Source organism: Cibotium barometz, chromosome 40 (assembly GCF_041138505.1).
Source record: "Cibotium barometz isolate CiBa-2024 chromosome 40, ASM4113850v1, whole genome shotgun sequence".
Taxonomy (NCBI): Eukaryota; Viridiplantae; Streptophyta; class Polypodiopsida; order Cyatheales; family Cibotiaceae; genus Cibotium; species Cibotium barometz.
The window spans coordinates 10,793,900-10,815,656 of NC_141085.1; the positions used below are offsets into that span (position 1 = coordinate 10,793,900).

The 21,757-nt window shown below is 45.8% G+C and overlaps 1 protein-coding gene and 1 pseudogene across 3 annotated transcripts in view; one reads left to right on the forward strand and one right to left on the reverse strand.

Annotated features, from left to right (window-relative positions):
* LOC147615191 (CCA tRNA nucleotidyltransferase, mitochondrial-like) overlaps positions 1-21,757 on the reverse strand; it is a 106,137-nt gene that overhangs the window by 29,990 nt on the left and 54,390 nt on the right. The gene's annotated exons all lie outside the window — the stretch shown is intronic.
* LOC147615192 (uncharacterized) lies at positions 7,404-8,733 on the forward strand (annotated as a pseudogene).

A 21,757-nucleotide genomic window follows, 5' to 3' on the forward strand; every position in this document is an offset into this window, starting at 1 on the left:
AGGAGGCTGCTGAGCAGGGCTTTCGTGGAGCATGTAGTCTGCCAGCCCAAGCCCCAACTACTAATCAGCAGCAGCATCATCATCCCACACAACTGTGTGGGAGAAGCCTTAACCTGCAACCTGTCAATGCCTACACAGAACAACAGGAGCATCAGCACCAAATTCATCAACCCGCCTGCAAATCAGGGAAAAAATCAGAAATTTGAAAGGTATTTTTGCTTCAATTTTGCGAATTTCTTATCAATTCAAGCAATTGAGCAGGTACAAGTGCCCAATTGCTCAATTTTGAGCAAAATTGGCAAAATTGGGTGACATTGGTCACAATCAGGATCAATTTGCAGGAAATTGGTCACAATCAGGATAAATTTGCAGGAAATTGGTCAAATCAGGATCAATTTGCAGGAAATTGGATGTCAAAATTTGGGGCTTTTGATGTAATTGTGCAATTAAGCACTCATACATGCTGTATGATGTGAAAAATCGCACATTTGGGCAAAATTGCAGCAAATTGCAGTGCAAATCAAGGGGCTTTTGTGCCGATTGAGTTGATTTGCATGCAGGCAATCGCATTTGATGCTGTGGTTAATGTGCTGATGCCTTACAAGCACTCAATGTGCCTGTAAATCAAGGGGCTTTCATGTATTTGATGTATATGTGGCCAGGGGGAAGCATCGTGAACACTCTGGATGCCTTCATGTGCGCCAATGTACCATGCATGATCAGAAATTGATCTCAAATCAAGGGGCTTTTCAAGTTCGTATGCTTGTTGAGCTTGGCAAAGCAGCAGGCAAGCCATTTATGCCTTGAATCCTCAAAAATCAGCTTGCAGTCAAGGGGCTTTTGCCCAATTTCTGTTCGGGACTGTTGTATGCAGTGTTCGTGACTGTAAAAGTCTGATTTTCACTCATTTGGACAGCCAGGAGAGCATTTATTGCTATTGTACCTGCTGGTACAGATTTGGCACAGCTTTGTGCAAGTTTTGGCATGGCTGTACATTGTTTTGAGTGATCAAAAGGTTCAAATTCAGCTGCTGAAATTGCCGGTACAGGTTTGGTACATCATTTGTAAGCACTTAGTACTGCTGTACAGTACTTTGGAAGGGCAAAAGAGCACATTCAAGGTGCTGTCCAAAATCTGCAGCAACCAGATTTTGGTGTTTTCATCACAAAAAGTGGGAGAAAAGTTGCATTCTTGCTTCCGCAGTGGGAGATAAAGCTTGGGAGAACATTTGTAAGCACTTTGTGTGCTTTGGGTGCAGTGTTTGCACATCTTGGGTGCAGTGTTTGCACATTTGCAGGGAGTCAGGCATTACAGGTTGCATTTTGCTATGGCAACCACAGGTGAGAGCTCTTCATTGCTTCACATCAAGAAGCTTGAAGGCTCGCAGAATTATGATATTTGGCAAACCCAGTGCTACAATGTGTTGCTTCAGAAAAAGCAGCACAAGCCTATCAAAGAAAGGGGTGTGATGCCCGCTTCTCTTACAGCTGAAGAGTGGGAAGATATGGATGAGCTGGCAAGATCTACTATCATGTTGTCTGTGTCAGACTCATTACTTTTCAGCATTCGTGAAGAGAAGACAGCTTGGGGAATGTGGCAGAGATTGCAGGACTTGTATGCCCAACAAAGTGCCTCAAGCAAAGTGTATTGGTTGAAGAAACTCATAGGCCTTCAGATGAAGGAAGGGGCTTCTATGACAGCCCATCTCAATGAGTTTAATGGTATTGTCAGCCAGGTCATCAATCAAAAGTTGGCAATGGACGATGAGTTCAAAGCCACTTTTTTGTTATGCACTTTGCCAGAGAGTTGGGACACATTCAGGACAGCCACTAGCAATTCGAATGCTATGCTGTCATATGCAGATGTTGAGGGTGCTCTTCTTCAAGAAGAGATGAACAGGAAAAACAACTCTGTTGGAAAGTCCAATGCAATGAATGCACGTGGGAGATCCCAGCAAAGGGGAAAAAGCCAAGAAAGGGGAAGGAGCAAGTCTCGCTCCAAAAAGGATTTGGAATGCCATTATTGTGGCAAGAAGGGACACATCAAAAAGCAATGCTACAAATGGAAAAATGATCAAAAGGAAAAGGGAAAAGGCAAAGACAAAGACAAGGATGAAGCCAAAGATGTAAAGCCAAAGGGCAAAAGTGGAGTCAAGATTGAAGAAATCAATGTGTCACATGCAGGTGGCAGTGAGGATGAGGTCCTCTTTACGTCTTCACTTGATGCCCATTCACTTCTTACAGGTGGTCATGGTATGCACTCATGGATCATTGATTCAAGTGCCTCCTTTCATGTCACAGGTTGCAGAGACTTGTTTGTCAGGTACACTGCTGGCAATGAAGGAGTGGTTTATTTGGGTGATAACCATGCATGCAAGATACTTGGCAGAGGTGATGTGAGGCTTGTATTTTCAGATGGCTCACAGCTTATGCTCCATGATGTCAGGCATGTGCCTGAGATCAAGAAGAATCTGCTTTCTACTGGACAGCTTGATGATGCTGATTATGTTACCACATTTGGTAGTGGAAAGTGGAAAATTAGTAAGGGCTCACTGGTTGTTGCCAGAGGCTCTAAGGTGGACACTCTTTACTTTATGCATGCAGGTGTTTGTCACCATGCTAATGTAAATGCAACCGAGCTGCCGGAAATCTCTATGTGGCATAGCCGGTTGGGACACATGAGTGTCAAGGGAATGGAGCAATTGTCTCGTTTGGGTTACTTGCCTTCTCTAAAGTTTTCAAGTTTTCAGTTTTGTGAGCATTGTATATATGGTAGGCAACTACAGTGCCCCCACAAGAAAGCTCCTGGACAGAAAGATGCTCAGTTAGAGCTTGTGCATACAGATGTATGTGAGATGCCTCAGCTTTCTTTGGGAGGGGCAAAATATTTTGTGTCTTTTATAGATGATGCCACACGCAAGGTGTGGGTCTATCCTCTTCGTTTGAAGAGCGATACATTCTCAGTGTTTGAGAAGTTTGTTGCTCTTGTTGAGAATCAAACTGGCAAAACACTGAAGGCTTTGCGTTCCGACAACGGTGGAGAGTATATGTCCAAACAGTTTCAGGACTTTTGTGATGCTAAAGGCATCAAGAGGGAGCTCTCTACTCCTTATGATCCTCCACAAAACGGGACAGCAGAGAGGATGAACAGGACCATTCAGGAGAAGGTCCGTTCTATGTTGTCACATGCTGCATTACCTCATGGTTTTTGGGCTGAAGCTGTTATGACAGCCGTTCACCTTATAAACAGGTCACCTAACACGAGGCTTGGTGGGAAAGTGCCAGAAGAAGTATGGACAGGGAAGCCTCCGTCATACAAGCACTTGAGAGTGTTTGGTTGCGTTGCGTACGTGCACATACGCAGGGAAATGCGCACCAAACTTGATCCCAAGTCTCACAAATGCATATTCCTAGGATATGGTGACAGAGGTGAAATGGGGTATAGACTTTGGGATCCCATAAATAGAAAGATCATACGCAGCAATGATGTCATTTTTGATGAAACATGCATGTATAAGGAGCCTGCAAGGCAACAGGAGCCTGGCAGAGTCATCTTTGATGATGATGGACATCATGGACAACAACAAAGGGCTGTAAATCAGCCATTACAGCAGGAAAACCAGCCCTTAAATGGTGCTGAAAATGGTCCAAATGGACAGCCAGAGATGGCAGAAGATATCCCTATGGATATACCACAGTTAGAGGAGATACCGGGCATGATTTTTCAGCCTTATGGCATGGAACAGGAGCCACGAATGGGTGATATGCAGGCTGGACAGCAACCTGCAAATGATGGTCATTGGGTACGGAGGTCCACAAGACCCTCCAGAGCCCCTGACAGGTTTGTTCCAGGGGTTGACTACTTGATGCTCACTGACTGTGGGGAGCCCTCATGTTACAAGGAGGCTTTACAGAGGGCAGACAAGGCTCTATGGGAGCGTGCCATGAAGTCAGAGATGGATTCTCTGCATAAAAATGGAACATGGAAATTGGTGCCTTTGCCTGCAGGCAAGAAGGTTTTGCCATGCAAGTGGGTATACAGGCTCAAAGTTGCACCAGATGCAAAGCCAAGATACAAAGCCAGGTTAGTGGCTAAGGGCTTTAAGCAGGAATATGGTGTGGACTTTGATGAGATCTTCTCTCCAGTGGTCAAAATGACCACACTTAGAGCTGTGTTGGCTTTGGTTGCACATGATGATCTGGACTTGATTCAGATGGATGTGAAGACTGCTTTTCTTCACGGTGATCTCCATGAGGAGATATATATGCAGCAGCCAGAGGGTTATGCAGTGAGTGGAAAGGAGAAGCTTGTATGCAAGCTGAAAAAGAGTCTTTATGGGCTCAAACAGGCACCAAGAGAATGGTATCATAAATTTGATACATTCATGAAATCTCAGAAATTCAGGAGAAGTGACATTGATCACTGCTTGTACACCAAGAAAGCTTTGGATGGCAGTCTCTTGATTCTCATTTTGTATGTTGATGATATGTTGATTGCCGGGAAATCTCGTAAAGAGATGGATGCATTGAAAAAGAGGCTGCATGAGACCTTTGATATGAAGGATCTGGGTGATGCAAATCACATCTTGGGTATGCGGATACTTCGGGATAGAAATCAGCATGTGTTGTATTTGTCTCAGAAGGAATATATTGGCAAAGTTTTGCAGAGGTTCAATATGGACGGGGGGAAGAAGGCTAGTACTCCTTTGCCTCCATATGTGAAACTCAGTGCTATGGACAGCCCACAGTCAGATAGAGACAGGGCTGATATGGCTAAGATTCCGTATGCTTCAGCTTGTGGCAGTCTCATGTATGCCATGGTTGCTACTAGGCCGGACATTGCATTTGCAGTGGGAGTGGTTTCTAGATACATGGCCAACCCTGGCAAGAAGCATTGGGAAGCAGTGAAAGGTGTCATGAGATACCTGAAGGGCACACAGGATTTGTGCATTTGCTTTGGCAAACAGGATGCATTAGTGCATGGTTACACGGATTCGGATTATGCCGGTCATCCAGATAACCGGAAGTCTACTACCGGTTATGTATTTACATTCACAGGAGGTGCTGTGTCATGGATATCCAGGATGCAGAAGTGCACTGCCTTATCTACTACAGAGGCCGAGTATATTGCAGCCACAGAGGCTTGCAAGGAGGCATTATGGCTATCTCGGTTAGTGGTTGATTTGGGTTATACAGGGGATATTCCATTGTTGCATTGTGACAGTCAGAGTGCCATCCAGTTGGCAAAGAACCCTGTCTTTCATGCAAAGACGAAGCATGTGGATGTGAAGTATCACTTCATCAGAGAGGTGATAGAGAACAAGCAAATTCAGCTTGTTAAGATTCACACGGATGACAACCCGGCTGATCTGTTGACGAAGAGTTTGCCTCCGGAGCGGTTTGCTCATTGCAGACACTTGATGGGCATTGGATGAGGCCATTTTCAGCCTTGATATGGCCTTGTATATTATCATGTACATGCTGATTTTTTCTTTTCCTTTACTTAAGGGCACTTTGCCTTTAAGTGGGAGGTTGTTGGGGTAAAGGCGTTATGCCCACCCTTATAGTGTGTACAAGCCCATAAGTTATAGTACATAGTACACTTAGTACTTTTAATGTACTAAGTGCACTATGTGTACTAGTGCAATATACATGTGTGATAGGGGAGTCACACACTCATGCTTTTCATGAGTTGACTTATCCCCACAACTCTCTCTCTCTCTCTCCCTTGCTTCTCTGTGTATGTCTCCCATGAATGAACTCTAACCTAACCCTAATTCAGGTTTCTCCACATCACACATGGCCTTGGCCCTTGGATCCCTTTAGGGCCTAGGCTTTCAAGTTTCACCTCCATGCTAGTCTCTAGAGCCTTGAGGCTTGGCCCTTGCATAAGAGCTCTCAAGCTCGCTCTCTCTCTCAAGGCTCTATCTATCTCCCAAGCTCTCTCTCTCTCTCAAGGCTCTATCTATCTCCCAAGCTCTCAAGCTCCCTCATACTCCATGCATATAGCTTTGCATTCTCCTAGTAATAGAGCTCCATCCCCTGCACACCCAGATTCAGCTTTTTTATTCAGTACTTTTTCATTTTGTTGGGATGACAAAGGATACCCCATACAGGTACTCCGATTTGTCTCATAGGCCGAGTTCGGTCTTTTGGAAGACGTTAATAAAATCTTTCTTTCTTTCTTTCTTTCTTTCTTTCTCTCTCAAGGCTCTATCTATCTCCCAAGCTCTCTCTCTCTCTCTCTCTCAAGCCTACTACCTAGAGCTGAGGCTCTAGCCTCTCCCTCTAGTCTCTCTCTCTCTCTCTCTCTCTCTCTCTCTCTCTCTCTCTCTCTCTCTCTCTCAAGCTCTCTTTCCCTCTCCCTCTCTCAAGCTCTCTCTCTCTCTTTAGACTTTGCCACTTTGGCAATGAGGTCCGGAGGAAAGGAAAAGCATGAGGCTTTTGCCTTATACACCACCACGGGTGAGAAACCTACCGGTAATTCGGGGTCATGGAAATGGACGTGTAACTTTTGCGGGAAGGGTTACACAAGTAGCGTCACAAGGCTCCTTGCACATGTGTCCAAGCTTGGTGGGGAAGTGGCGTCGTGCAAGGAGATTCCCCAAGAAATTGCGGATGGTATAGTGAAGAAGTACTCGCTCATCCGCAACCAAGGCAAAGGTGGACGTGGGGGAGCTTCCATGTCCGGTACCTCCGCATCCGTGACTCCTTCGCCAATCCCATCCGCCGGCTCCGCCTCTGTCTCAAGCAGTTCCAACTTCCAATCAAAGAGGCCAAGGGAGGAGAGCTCTCCGGTTTTGAGGCAAACCGCCATCAGTGCAAACATTAACAACCTCACCTATGTGAAGGCGAAGATGAAAGCCGCGAATGAGAAGACTGCACGCATGGTGATAGATTGCAATCTCTCCTTCAATGTGCTCAAGGTTCCACAATGGCACAAAATGGTGAAGGCCATTGCGGAGGTGGGGCCATCCCATGGTGAATGGCATGGTATCACCTACCATGAGATGCGCACCACCGCGCTTGATGATGAGAGGCAAAGGATCAACGACAAACTCACACCCGTTCGGGAAGGATGGGCGAAGTATGGTTGCTCTATCCTCTCAGATGGATGGAGTGATCAGAAGAAGAGAGGTATCATGAACATCCTTGTTTCATGCACTCTCGGCACATACTTCTTACACGCCGTGGATACCGGAAAGGCGAGGCAAAAAACATCGGGGGACTTTATCTATCATCACATCCGGCAAGCCATCATAGAGGTATGTACTATGTACTATGTTCAAGCTTCTAACTTCTAAGAATGTCATTGCATTTGTCAAATTGCCATTGTGTTACTTGTAGGTCGGACATGAAAATGTCATTCAAGTCATCACGGACAATGCATCCAATTGTCGTAAAATGGCGCGCTTGGTAGAGGCGGAGTTCCCATCCATTGTATGGACTCCTTGTGTCTCCCATTGTCTAGACACTCATGGAGGATGTGGGAAAGCTAGAGTGGGTGAAGAGGGTGGTTGCACAAGGCCTATCCATTGTGAATTTCTTCACAAAGAAGGTAAAGGTGCTCGCTATGTTTCGCGAGCAAAGCGACTTGGTGCTTAAAAAGCCCTATTCCACACGGTTTGCCTACATATGGCTTCTCTTGGAGCAGCTATACGACGTGCAACCGAAGCTCCAGATGACCGTGGTCTCCCGGGATTTCATCGCATGGCTAAGGGAGGAGTTGGTGACTAGTGCGGACGAGGCCTGAGCCGTTCAACGGCTATGCATGAGAGAGTCCTTTTGGCGCGAGGTGTGTGCCATTGTCATTGCGGTGACTCCCTTGTATAGGGTTTTGCGCATGGCCGACATGGAGGGCTCCACATTGGGGCTACTCACCCACTTCATGCGAGAGGCTCTAGCGGAGATTCGTGCCACCACCGTGCTTGATGAGGACCCCGACACTCCTATTAAGGGAATTAGGTCAACGGTTAAACCCATGTCCCATGTTTTCAAATCTCGTTTTCACATCTCTTTCTCGTTTCTTAAAGACTTAACCTTAAAGTGAAAGTTTTGAATTCTAGGGATCCCACCGAGCCTCCACTCACTCCGCGACGCGATTCAATCGTGACGCTTGTGGAGAGGAGGTGGCGATGGATGCATAGACCTATCCACCATGGTCCTGCGGCCTTGTTGCATCCCGCTTACAAAGTACCAAGGCTCTTCGCCACCAATGAGGAGCTACTTTCCGATCGGGATGCCTACTTGCCAAGGATACTTCCCGTCCACGAGCAAAGAGACTTCCTCAAAGAGCTCATTCGGTATAATGATCAAAGGGGAGCCGCTTTCACGAACCCACTTTGCTCGAGTAGGGAGTCGATGGTCCGGCCACTTTTTTGGTGGGAGTCATTTGGTTATCAAATGGCTCACGTACAAAAAGTGGCTTTGAGAGCCTTGTCACAGGTGACTATTGAATATATGGTGTATACTCTAGTCTCTAGAGTCGTAACTACTAACTAGTTCTTACATTCTAATTTCTAACTCTTATTTTTCATAGGATTGCTCTTCACGGGCATGTGAGAGGAACTGGAGTTCCTACTCACTCGTACACACAAAGATACGAAACCGTCTCAGCACCATGCAATTAGAGCAACTTGTATATTGCCGTGCTAACATGCGCATGGTGGAGAAGATGCATGACATGGAGATCTCCAAACAGGTAGAGATCTCCAGAGTTCAAAGTTCAACTCATTAATAATGATTTATAAATGCATGTGCCATGACTAGAGTCTAAGAGTGTCCACAAGGAGCGAGATCCAGATGAGGAGGCCATATATGCCGATCTCTATAGGCAGCTCAAGGAGATTGACCGTCCAATTTCTCCTTGTGGACACTCTTAAGAGTGTCCACAAGGAGCGAGATCCAGATGAGAAGGCCATATATGCCGATCTCTATAGGGAGCTAGAGGAGATTGACCGTCGAGTTTCTCGTACTCGTAGAGGTCGCGTAGCTAGAGGTGGCACACAGGTAGGAGGTCGCGGATGAACTGTTTGGCGCCCTACTTCGACCCCGGTCACTACATATGTAAGGCGTGGCTCCGGCTCGACTTCGAGGAGTACTTTAGCACTTGTTGCTCAAGAAGAGGATGCTCCTATTGCAAGCATCAGAGAGCCCGAGTACGATGACGAGAGCAATGTCCTTAGCGAGGGCAGTTTTGGATTGGCCTCTGATGATGGAAGCACCTCTAGCGAGGGCATTCCTTCCACTAGTGATTTCTCTTAGGAGGAGGACGAGAGTCTAAACTTTAGACATTTTTGTACTTAGTGTTGTGACTAGTCAGTAGTCAAACACACTTTTTGTATTTCCTATTGTAGGCCGTGGGCCAGGACTCTTATTTATGGCATGTTTAGTGTTCATTGTTCATGACTCTTGAGTTTTTGTACTAGTTTATGTCATATGACAAATTACAACTTCTCTAGACTTTGCATCTCTAAATGTGTACAAATATCTTTTTTTCAAGTGTTTTTTAAAGTGGACGTACCTCAATCGAACTTATTTTTCAAAATTTATAAGTCCCGTACCGGTACCGTTTTTTCGTACCTGACAACTATGCTTCTATGCACATTGAATGAATGATACTCACGTGGATTTACAATAAGAATAAGCTTCCAAGCTGATGCTTCAATTACAAAAATGAGAAAGGAACCAAGAGATAGAGACAACCACGACTTTACCCATTCATTTACCAATTGGTGAAGAGCTCCATACACTCCTCCCTTGTACATAGGCTTCATATGATGATTGCCTCTTCCATGGCTCTTCATGGACTTCAATCGGCACATCCCCACCATGATGTACACGTCCATAACCTCTTTGAAACATGGCTTCATGCTCCTCCTTGGCTTGTGCATGCTTTGCCAAGGATGCTTACCATGATGATAAGAGATTGAGGTTGAAATGGTGTGGGGTTTCACTTGAGCAATGAACAAGCTTCATTGTGTGGAGTAGAGCAATACTTGAACCAAGAGAGAGAATAGGTAAGGAAAATTGAAAATGACCTTACCAAACACCACAAAAACTTGGTTGTCTAGAGCAAAGAAGGAGACGCCAAGACAAAACGCAACTTTGAGAATTCGGCCTGTGAAAAACTGCAAAACAGCAGACCACCGTTTTGATCATAACTTTTTGCTCACAACTCGAAATTAGGATCCGATTTAAGTGTTGGAAAGCTTGCGAGTTGCTCTATGACTTCTTAGAAGAACGCAGAATTCAAATCAGATCAGAACGAGGTCGAAAGTTGGTCCGAATATAGGATGGTCCATAAAAAAACGCAAATTGGTTCTTGGAGCTCCCTCTTTTGATGAGCTTGATCTTCTCCTCTCCTCCTTGATCTATGCCTTCTCCTCCTTGTGGACCTTAGCCTTGCAATGGCTCTGATACCATGTCAAAGGATTGACAATGGCAACCAAACAAACAGCAAGCTAACATGCAGAAGCTATGGTAGCAAGGAGATAATGAGCACGGCCAACACATGATCATCACCATAGAGGGAGATGATTACCACCATTGTGCCAGTGTGTGAGAGAGCAATAATACCATGAAAGAGCAAGTGGAGAAAGAGAGAGAACTCAAGTTTGGATCCAAGAATAATGATCTTAGATTTCAGCCAAAGCAATGGCTTACCCCACACAATGGTTTGTTAAGGTTACCTCCCCTTTATATAGTAGCTATAGGGTATCACCACAACCCTAATTAGGGTTTCCTCATTACATGCAACCCTTAGTGCTTGTTCACACACACATACACCTTCTCTCCATCCCACATACATGTATTGCTTCATTCTCAACATTGTCTCTCTCTCTACCCCTGGTGTGGATCAACACAAGAACCAAGGGGAGAAACCACCGAAGGCGGTCTCCTGGGCTGCCGCCGAGGGCAAGCTCTAGCTAAATGACCCATCTGTTTGCAAATGAAGGGCGATGAAAATCTCCAAAAAGCAGTTTTCTTGGGTTTCTGGAGAAGTTTTAGTGTTTCTAAGCTTTTTAGGGTTCCTGAAATTTTCTATCCATACACGTCCGTACGGTTGTATGGATCCGTACATGTCCGTACGGTTGTACGGATCCGTCCAGTCATACAAGAAGATGATGACATGGCATTGCAGTTGATGGAGGCACTATGAAATCAACGGGTAGCAATGAAAAACTCCATGATTTGGTTTATAGATGATGATGAAGAAGATAATCTCAACGCTTCAACGAAGATTGCAACGCGATGAAGAGGTTCTTCTTCAACTTGATGCTCAAGAGAGGCTCATGCTTCTTTTATACTTGGGGAAGCCTCTTTTTGGCAAAATTGATGCTTTTGTCTTTTTATTAAATATAATTAATAATAGCCAAAGTTCTTGACTTGTGCTTTTACAACTTCAGGGCCTTGCTTTTTGGCCTTGGAGCTGCTTTTTGAAAGAGCGGCTTTGAGCTTTTTGGTCCAATTCAATGTCCTCTTTCCAATGGTGCCCTTGGCTTGCAGTCAACCCTGTTTGACTTTTTGCTTTTTCTTGCTTTTTGACCAAGAATGGTGCTTTTTCTTAATCAAACCTCATGGACCCTATCCCCATGTCTTCTTCCACCTGTCTAGTGTCCGGGCATGGGTTTCATCATGTGAAATAAATCTAGGAGAGCCAAATAGTTACAGAAGCCAAGAAGCACCAAGCCTGTACAGGAGGGGAGAGAGGAGAGGGGAGGGGAGGGGAAACGAAGAGGAGGACGGGAAGGAAAAAAAAAAGGTGAAGGGGGGGGAGGGGGAGGGGGGCGTCCAAAAACGAATGAAGAGAGGGGAGGGGAAGGCGCTAGGCAGCGCAGAGAGGGAGGGAGGGGGGGGGGCGGGCAGCAGAGGGGGAGGGGCAAAAGAGCGCACAGAGGGGCAGAAAAGCGAAAGGGGGCAGAGGAGCGAACAATGACACCGTACGAAGCATGTAAGAAACATTTCATACATACGAAACATTTTGCTAAGCAGTTTGTTTTTGGGATAAAAAACATGAGGCTCTTTTTTCTATGCGTTCATACCCATACTATAGCGCCATCTTGTCCCACCTCTACATAAGCCTCTGTATAGTTCACTCCCGTACTTGCTTCCGTATAGCTGCCCTACATCAGCCCACTAGAGCCAGATGTTCCGGGCCTATTCTTAATTAGTTCCTAATGTTTTGAAATGTGTTCTTTTTCTTTTTTAAATTCTTTGCTGTAGCATTGCTATTCTGCAAAAGATTTTTGCCCAATTTTTTCCAGCCATGAAGTGTTGATTTTTTAAATTCTTTGCTGTAGCATTGCTATTCTGCAAAAGATTTTTGCCCAATTTTTTCCAACCATGAAGTGTTGATTTTTTGCAAATTCGCCCAATGGCCAAAATATTTTTGCAAATTTGCCAATTTTTTTGCAAATCAATGATCTATCTAGTACTTAGTGACAAAAAACTCGTCGTTTCAAAACCCCTGGAATGTTTCTACCTCTAAGCCTCTTGGCCAGTGACGTAGATCCTTATATAATAGCAACTTGAGTGCACATGAGCCCTCTACTTCTCCTTCCTTCTCCTCCTCTTCCTCTCGTTTCTTCCCCTCTTCTTCTCCTTCCTCGCTTCTTCACCTTCCTCTTTTTTCTTTTTTCTTAGTCTTCTCCTCCTCCACTTCCTGTTTTCTTTCTTTTCGCCTCTTCTTCTCTCATCTCTTTTCTTCCTGATTCCAATTCCCTATCTTCTTCGTCTCTAATTAGAATCCCAAATTCTACAATGCATGGCCGCAACAAAAATGGTAATACCTGGAATGTGTGGGATGACACCATATTCTAGGTGGCCTCTTGGCAACTGCATTTGATTGCCCCATGGCCATTGTTCTACATAGGCCACTACCAAGGAGAGGTGTACCCTAAGGAGCATTGTAGATTACCACATCAATCACTTATATCTCTCATTGTACCCAACTGTTACCCTTTTACATTTAGTTCATTTCATTTTTGTACTATCTAGGATGAGATATATCATGGAAACATTGTAACACTTTTGTCTCCTAGGCCAAATTGGCCTTTTGTAGACATTTAATATCTCTCTCTCTCTCTCTCTCTCTCTCTCTCTCTCTCTCTCTCTCTCACACCCCCCCACTTCCTCATATGTCATTACAGAGGACATGCCACAGGAGGAGGAGACAGGAGCCTCGCCATACACTTGTCTGTCATAGGAGATTATGCATTATTCTACACTAGGGGAAGTATTTCTTACAGGTGACTTAAATGCCCACACACAGAGCAGACAGTATCAGGTGTATGACTATGATGACATGGAGATCCTCCACCCTGTGGATCCAGAGGAGATAGGGGCTAGTCGGGCATCAGAGGACACTGGACCAGACAGAGGACATTATGGGGACCACTTACTAGAGTTGGGAGCCAGGCATCGTCTCGTTATTTATAACGGGATGCTACAGTAGCCGGGATCACGAGGGCTGACATGCTTCCCACATGGGGGTCATACACGGACCGGAGGCACAGTGGTAGACTACATTATGGGGTCTTTGGAGGCATCACAGCTTGTCACCTCATTCTCCATCCCACCTCGTCCTATTGGGGCAGATCATACATACTTGGCATTTTCACTAGCCGGATCACCGGTATCACCAGCCCCCCACATACCGACGCCACACACTACCATCTACTTCACACATGACATGGCAGACATATACACTGGCAGAGTAGAGGATAGGCTCCTACTCATGGATCCCCTGGCACCTATGGATACCATTACAGCCCAGCTGGCATCACTCCTACACACGGCTGCATAACAGAGCTTCCCACAACATGTCCACTCAGAACCTGCGAGATCTGGGACTATGCCCCAGAACAGATGGTATGATGATGAGTGCAGAGCCCTATACTCACGGCTCCGCATACAGAGAGCCTTGGGAGCCATCATAGAGCAGGAGTCGAGGAGAGAGATGAGGAGACTTACTCGCCGCAAAAGGCGGGCCTTCGCAGAGATACAGGAGCTAGAGATCTTCCATTTCTTCATGAGTAGAGATAGCCCTATCTCATGGCGGCACTTCAGAGAGCCCCGGACACCGACACCCATTGCAGACCCACAGACATGGCACACATATGCAAAGGGCCTATACCACGCCCCACAGCAGCCACCTATACCTCAGCCACAGGAGCCTCGACCTACCACGGCTAGCTTCTTTACCCACTCGATGGTAAAGGAAGCTATCCGTCGCCTACAGCATGGACGGGCCGCCGACCATATGGGCCTACAGGGTGAGCATCTCATATATGCAATAGATTCTTTGGCTCCTTTTCTTGCACACCTGTTTAACAGGGCACTAGCAAAGGGTTTGCCTGCGGAGTGGACGATGCACACCATTGTGCCGATCCACAAAACAGGGGATATGCTCGATCTCCGAGCAACTACAGGACGGTTATGGTTGGCCACGTGTTGGCCAAACTCTATGGTGCAGTGTTGGAGCAAGAGCTTAGCTTATATGCTGATCGAGTACGTTCACGCTCATAAGGGCAGGCAGGCTTCAGGAGAGCTTTCTCTACCACTGACCATGTATTCACTTTGAGATGTATGATTGATCAGGCCAAAGTGAGGAAGAGAAAGCTCTATTGCTGCTTTGTGGATTTCCGCAAGGCATTTGACACAGTACCACGAGAGAGGCTCTTTCAGCGCCTGCAGTCTCTTGGCATACCAGCAGATATGACATGGGGCATCTATGCATTATATGAGCAGGTTTTTGGGCGAGTCAGATGCCCAGGAGGTATGTCCGAGACTATTGCTAGCACCATTGGTATGAAGCAAGGATGCCCACTTTCCCCCACGCTATTTGGGTTATACATTGATGAGGTGGCTGACTTCATTACACGGGGAGGTGGCTGACTTCATTACACGGGGAGGCAGAGATGGAGTTGATCTAGTAGGTACCTCAGTACATATTATGCTTTATGCTGATGATATTGTATTAGTGTCTGAGTCTCCAGGAGGTCTGCAGCAACATCTACATGCACTCGATGATTTCTCCACACAGATGGGTCTTACTGTGAACCTTGGGAAAACCAAGGTTATGGTCTTTCATACATCGAGACAGGGCAGGAGTCAACCGACATTCACTCTCGCAGGACGCCAGGTGGAGGTGGTGACATCATACGTGTACCTAGGGGTTACCTTCTCTGCAGCAGCCACGCGCTTCACCATGGGTTCAACAGCCAGAGCTAGATTGACACGGGGATATGCAGCATTGGCTATGCTAGAGAGACAGTGCCACCAGGCGCATTTTCAGGAGCCCCGGACGAAGGGGTGGCTATTTGACACATTAGTCACACCGGTACTGATGTATGGAGCAACGGTATGGGCGCCAGGCCTTGCTACCCACTGGTGGACACAGATAGAGAGACCACAGGCCCTCATGATGGCACGCATGATACGCAGCAAACCGTCAGTACCTCATGACATTATCCGAGCAGAGTTTGCTGCGCCTCCTATGATGGTAGAGGCCATATTCCAGACTATATGCCTGCTAGACAGATTCAGAGAGATGCCACAGGATAGATTGTCATACAGAGCTTTTGAGGCATCTAGACAGCTGGCTGAGGCAAGAGACAGAGGATCATGGTATACACAGGTCACACATTGGTTCTCACAGCATGGCCTAGACATGGTGTCACCAGCCTGGACATTTCCCAGTCTGAAAGGGGTCTGGTGGACTCCAGGATGTTTAAATATTTGGAAAGTACAAGCTTTGGGAATGGGGGATTATCCTAGAATACAAAGGGCCACACTCCTAAAATTTAGGAGAGTTGCTATTTTTGGCCCGACTCCGATGGAAATTCTGTTCGCGTCATTACATCTGGAATTGAGCAGATACCAAGAGTTGGCAAAGTGTCTATGACAGAATGTCTACCAGTTGGGATATTTTTAGAGATAAAGTTTATGGAAGGACCCATCTCTTAGATTGGGACATGTGGCAAGAAAGTGGACCAAAGTGAGACAAGTGGCCTGACACTTGTTAGAAAGTGGATCAAAGTGAGACAAGTGGCCTCACACTTGTCACTTCAGCTATTGTGAATTTGTGTGGCTCTCCACTTGTCATCGTAGCCTTCTCTTGCCATTTTAGCTCATGGGAGGCCCAAATCTATAAATTGGAGCCCTCTCTCTTCATTTATAAGAGGCTCTCTTGCTGCACACTAGCCTCTACCACCGTTATAGGCTGCCCTAATGATGGCTACTCTCTTTCTCTCTCTCTTGAAGGCTGCCCATGAAGAATACCGGCTGTTGGGGACTGTTTTGGAGGCTTCCATCGCGAAGAAATACTGAAGGCAAGGGTATTTAATCATTTATTATGATTTCTAGCCATTGTACTTGTTGCACCAGCATTTGTACTTGCTGTACCTGCTGTACCAGCCATCGTACCGGCTGTACCAGCCATCGTACCGACTGTACCAGCCTCTGTACTTGCTGTACCAGCCACCGTACCTGCTGTACCAGCATTTGTACTTGCTGTACCGACTGTACCAGCCTCTGTACCTGCTGTACCAGCCACCGTACCAGCTGTACCAACCATTGTAGTTGCTGTACCAGCCATTGTACCTGCTGTACCGGCTGAATGGAGAGTTGTACTTGATGTACCCTTTCTGTTGCATGAAGACCCGTGGTTTTTGGGGAAGAATCAGTAACCACACGGAGGTATATGGATTATATTGTTGGCTCGGCATTTCTACAGCCTATGTTCCGGCTTGGTAGTCTTGTGTTGGGCTGTGTTATGGCATTTGTATATGGATAATCCGGCATCTCCCGTGGGGAGAGTAAGGCCCTCAAAGCTTGTACATGATATTATTCTCCTTGGGTAATAAAATACTCCAAGGGGGGGGTCGGCCCATTCCGGCCTCTATGTGGTGTCACACGTGCAAGCTCATTTTCAGCATTTGTGGATGTTTTGTCCAGCTTTTATATTTTATGCAAAGTGATGATGGATATGTGTTAAGGCTGTGGCCATGTTTAAGTGTTTTAATATGCATTGATGGTATCAACAAGTGTGTCAAAGGCCCTAGTCCCCTGGGCACCCGCGTGCGAGTTTCATTGGTATCAGAGCATAGGCTTTCTTGGAAGCGGAGGCTTCCTTCTATCAATAAGGAAGAGAAAAGATCTCAAGTGGGGACCACACTTACCATCATTGCTGTTAAGCATGGCCAGCCGCTTCATAGCTTATGAAGCAAGAGCATGAGCAGTAGACAGCTTGTTGATCTAAGGATTTATGAATTCACAAAATTTATCTTGGAAGTATGGAGTTGGCTTTATGTGCACACGTTTAGCACTCTTTCCATATGGATATTGTGGATTATATTATCAAGCTTACAGGCATGCTATATGGAGATATATCTCGGGATATCTTAAGGAGATGGTGAGGAGATATTTCCTTTGGCTTCGTGACCAACCTTGCAAAGAAAAGCTAAGTATACTTTGAGCTTGCAAAGTTAGTGCTTTTGCTATGAAGTGTTTTTGATGTTCGCTAACCCTTGTATAGCCATGCAAGGAGAAAGGTGTTGTTGTTTGTCTTGAGATGGTTTCAGGAAAACATTGTTTATGGCTCCCTTTAATGGGATGAATTCTTTTCATGGATCCCTTGATTGGGATTATCTCTATGGAGATTTCTTTCTTGGACGAGATTTATATAGATATTGGGCTTCACAAGCAATTTCTATGGACGAATCTGTCCGAGTTTATAGAGAAGAAATCTTTGGATATCTCATGGATATGATACTTTTATGGATAAAGTCCACCTCTACTCCAAGGTGTGTGGTTAGCACGGAGTATATGGGCGGAGTACCTGTGAGGATTGTGATACTCTTGTGCAGGGCGGATGTACCTGTGAAGAGGCTTCTGCAGGGCGGATGTACCTATGTGTAGGGCGGATGTACCTACAGATTCTCTTGTTTGAAATGTATTCATTCATAATGTATTTGGAAGAATCAGGTGCAGGCTGGTGGCGAATCCCCAGGCACCCGTAATCTTGTACTTTGCAGTATATTCTAGGGACATGCGCATGCGTGTCAGGCCTAGAAACATGCGGATGCATGTATGTATTATACCTGGGCATGTGTATGGATCATATGAGTGGATGCATATGAGTCCAAGGACATGGTAGGACATTTGTGGACTTTCGGGCGGTGCCCGTGTGGATTCCAGCCATGCACACATGGTGTGTTATGATGGCAGGCCGCAGGCGGAATATTTTCAAGTAGCAGAAATGCTTATGGAACTCCAGGTTATCTATGCCTGCGAGTGATTGTTTTATCTTGTTACTTGAGCCCACCTCTCATCCAAGGTGTGTGGTCAGAGTACCAACACGGAGTGCAAGTGGTAAAGTGGACATGACGGGACTTATGTCTATGCCAAGGATCATGTGGACCGATGTCTTGTTGGCAGGAGACTTATTTTGTCTCGCCCATTTACTTGCGACATGGATTATGATATCTGGACTTATGAGACTATTTTGTCTCGCCCATTTACTTGGGACATGGATTATGATATCTGGACTTATGGGACTATTTTGTCTAGCCCATTTACTTGGGACATGGATTATGATATCTGGACTTATGGGACTGATTTGTCTCGCCCATTTACTTGGGACATGATTATGATATCTGGACTTATGGGACTGTTTTTGTCTCGCCCATTTATCTTGGGACATGATTTTGATATTGGTATTATAGAGAATTATTTAGTCTCGCCCGTTTTTTTGGGACATGGATTCTTCAGTTATATTGGATTTTTGAGACCGTCTCGTCTCGCCCAATCGATGGGACATGATTATATCTTGAATATATGGCTTGAAGCTTAAAGTTGCGGACAACTTTTAAGAAGCGGGGGAGGATGTCACCAGCCTGGACATTTCCCAGTCTGAAAGGGGTCTGGTGGACTCCAGGATGTTTAAATATTTGGAAAGTACAAGCTTTGGGAATGGGGGATTATCCTAGAATACAAAGGGCCACACTCCTAAAATTTAGGAGAGTTGCTATTTTTGGCCCGACTCCGATGGAAATTCTGTTCGCGTCATTACATCTGGAATTGAGCAGATACCAAGAGTTGGCAAAGTGTCTATGACAGAATGTCTACCAGTTGGGATATTTTTAGAGATAAAGTTTATGGAAGGACCCATCTCTTAGATTGGGACATGTGGCAAGAAAGTGGACCAAAGTGAGACAAGTGGCCTGACACTTGTTAGAAAGTGGATCAAAGTGAGACAAGTGGCCTCACACTTGTCACTTCAGCTATTGTGAATTTGTGTGGCTCTCCACTTGTCATCGTAGCCTTCTCTTGCCATTTTAGCTCATGGGAGGCCCAAATCTATAAATTGGAGCCCTCTCTCTTCATTTATAAGAGGCTCTCTTGCTGCACACTAGCCTCTACCACCGTTATAGGCTGCCCTAATGATGGCTACTCTCTTTCTCTCTCTCTTGAAGGCTGCCCATGAAGAATACCGGCTGTTGGGGACTGTTTTGGAGGCTTCCATCGCGAAGAAATACTGAAGGCAAGGGTATTTAATCATTTATTATGATTTCTAGCCATTGTACTTGTTGCACCAGCATTTGTACTTGCTGTACCTGCTGTACCAACCACTGTACCGGCTGTACCAGCCATCGTACCGACTGTACCAGCCTCTATACTTGCTGTACCAGCCACCGTACCTACTGTACCAGCATTTGTACTTGCTGTACCGGTTGTACCAGCCTCTGTACCTGCTATACCAGCCACCGTACCAGCTGTACCAGCCATTGTACCTACTGTACCGGCTGAATGGAGAGTTGTACTTGCTGTACCCTTTCTATTGCATGAAGACCCGTGGTTTTTGGGAAAGAATCAGTACCCACACGGAGGTATATGGATTATATTGTTGGCTCGGCATTTCTACAGCCTATGTTCCGGCTTGGTAGTCTTGTGTTGGGCTGTGTTATGGCATTTGTATATGGATAATCCGGCATCTCCCGTGGGGAGAGTAAGGCCCTCAAAGCTTGTACATGATATTATTCTCCTTGGGTAATAAAATACTCCGGGGGGGGGGGGGGGGGGGGGGGGGGGGGGGGTCGGCCCATTCTGGCCTCTATGTGGTGTCACACGTGCAAGCTCATTTTCAGCATTTGTGGATGTTTTGTCCAGCTTTTATATTTTATGCAAAGTGATGATGGATATGTGTTAAGGTTGTGGCCATGTTTAAGTGTTTTAATATGCATTGATGGTATCAACAAGTGTGTCAAAGGCCCTAGTCCCCTAGGCACCCGCGTGCGAGTTTCACATGGATCATCTACCACCATTCCAGTATGACAGGGATGCACCACATATCCGTCTCTCTCATAGTGAGAGGAACAGAGTATTGAGACAGGACCTATGGCAGCTCTATACACGAGAGACATGGATATCACCTACACAGCCTCTTCCACCAAAGATGCTATACTACAGAGATCACTTCATGAGTATGACTGATGATGGATTTATAGAGAGGCCTAGATACATGGAGGGCTTTTTACCACACGGCTCCCGAGTGGCTATTGGTCAGCTTAGAGTTTCATCACATCGATTGGAGATCGAGACTGGTAGAGCTGCACAGATCCCCCGACAGGATTATGTATGCAGAGAGGAGGTGGAGAGTGAGGAGCATTATGTATGCAGATGCAGAGCATATACAGCCATCAGAGAGAGATATCCCATTTTATTCAGAGAGCCACATTCCCTACGCCAGATCTTTGAGGCAGTAGACCAGCGCATACTAGGGAGATTCATTCTAGACATACAGCGTCACAGAGAGACATCATTACAGGCTCAGACAACTCCAGAGGGGGGACGACAGACACAGATTACTACATTTTTTCAGAGATCCATCCCACTCCCAGCCCCCACACAGCAGGGAATTACTTTCCAAAGAGCAGAGACACTCAGAGCCCACAGGAGACAGAGGACACCTGGCTTTCAGACACCACGCCTATACCAGAGAGAGATGACAGAGATCAGAGCTCAGTTTCACAGAGAGGGTGCGGAGCGACTCGCTCGCTTCAGAGCAGACCCAGGCATGTTCTTCAGGGAGCTGTGGACACCCCCTTCATTGATGTATACCATTTTATACCCCCAGTATGGTACAGGATGGAGCTAGCTAGGTTGCATATCATGATTGTATACTCCATGCATATAGCTTTGCATTCTCCTAGTAGTAGAGCTCCATCCCCTCCCCCCCACTCATTGTACTTATTGCACACCCAGATTCAGCTTTTTTTTTAGTTCAATACTTTTTCATTTTGTTGGGATGACAGAGGATACCCCACACAGGTACACTGATTTGTCTCATAGGCCGAGTTCGGTCTTTTGGAAGACGCTAATAAATCTTTCTTTCTTTCTTTCTTTCTCTCTCTCTCTCTTCCCCCCCATACATACATACATACATACACACACACACACACATATATTTATTTATTTATTTATTTATTTCAAAACCTGCGGTTTTTTTAGTGAGGGATGAAACCTTTTGAGCAAAAAAACCTTTGAAACCTCGAAACGTTTCTTCTACCTATGATCTAGTATCACTTATGCCTACACACTTGTGTTGTTGCTTTTCTTCACGCATTGCCTTCAGAGTTCTCTCAGATTACAGTGCTCTCACAGAATTACCATGTGAGAGACACTCAAGTACTTGGGAATTCTTTCACACAAAGAAGAGGAACAAGCTCTCCACTCCACAATTGGAGCGGTTTGGC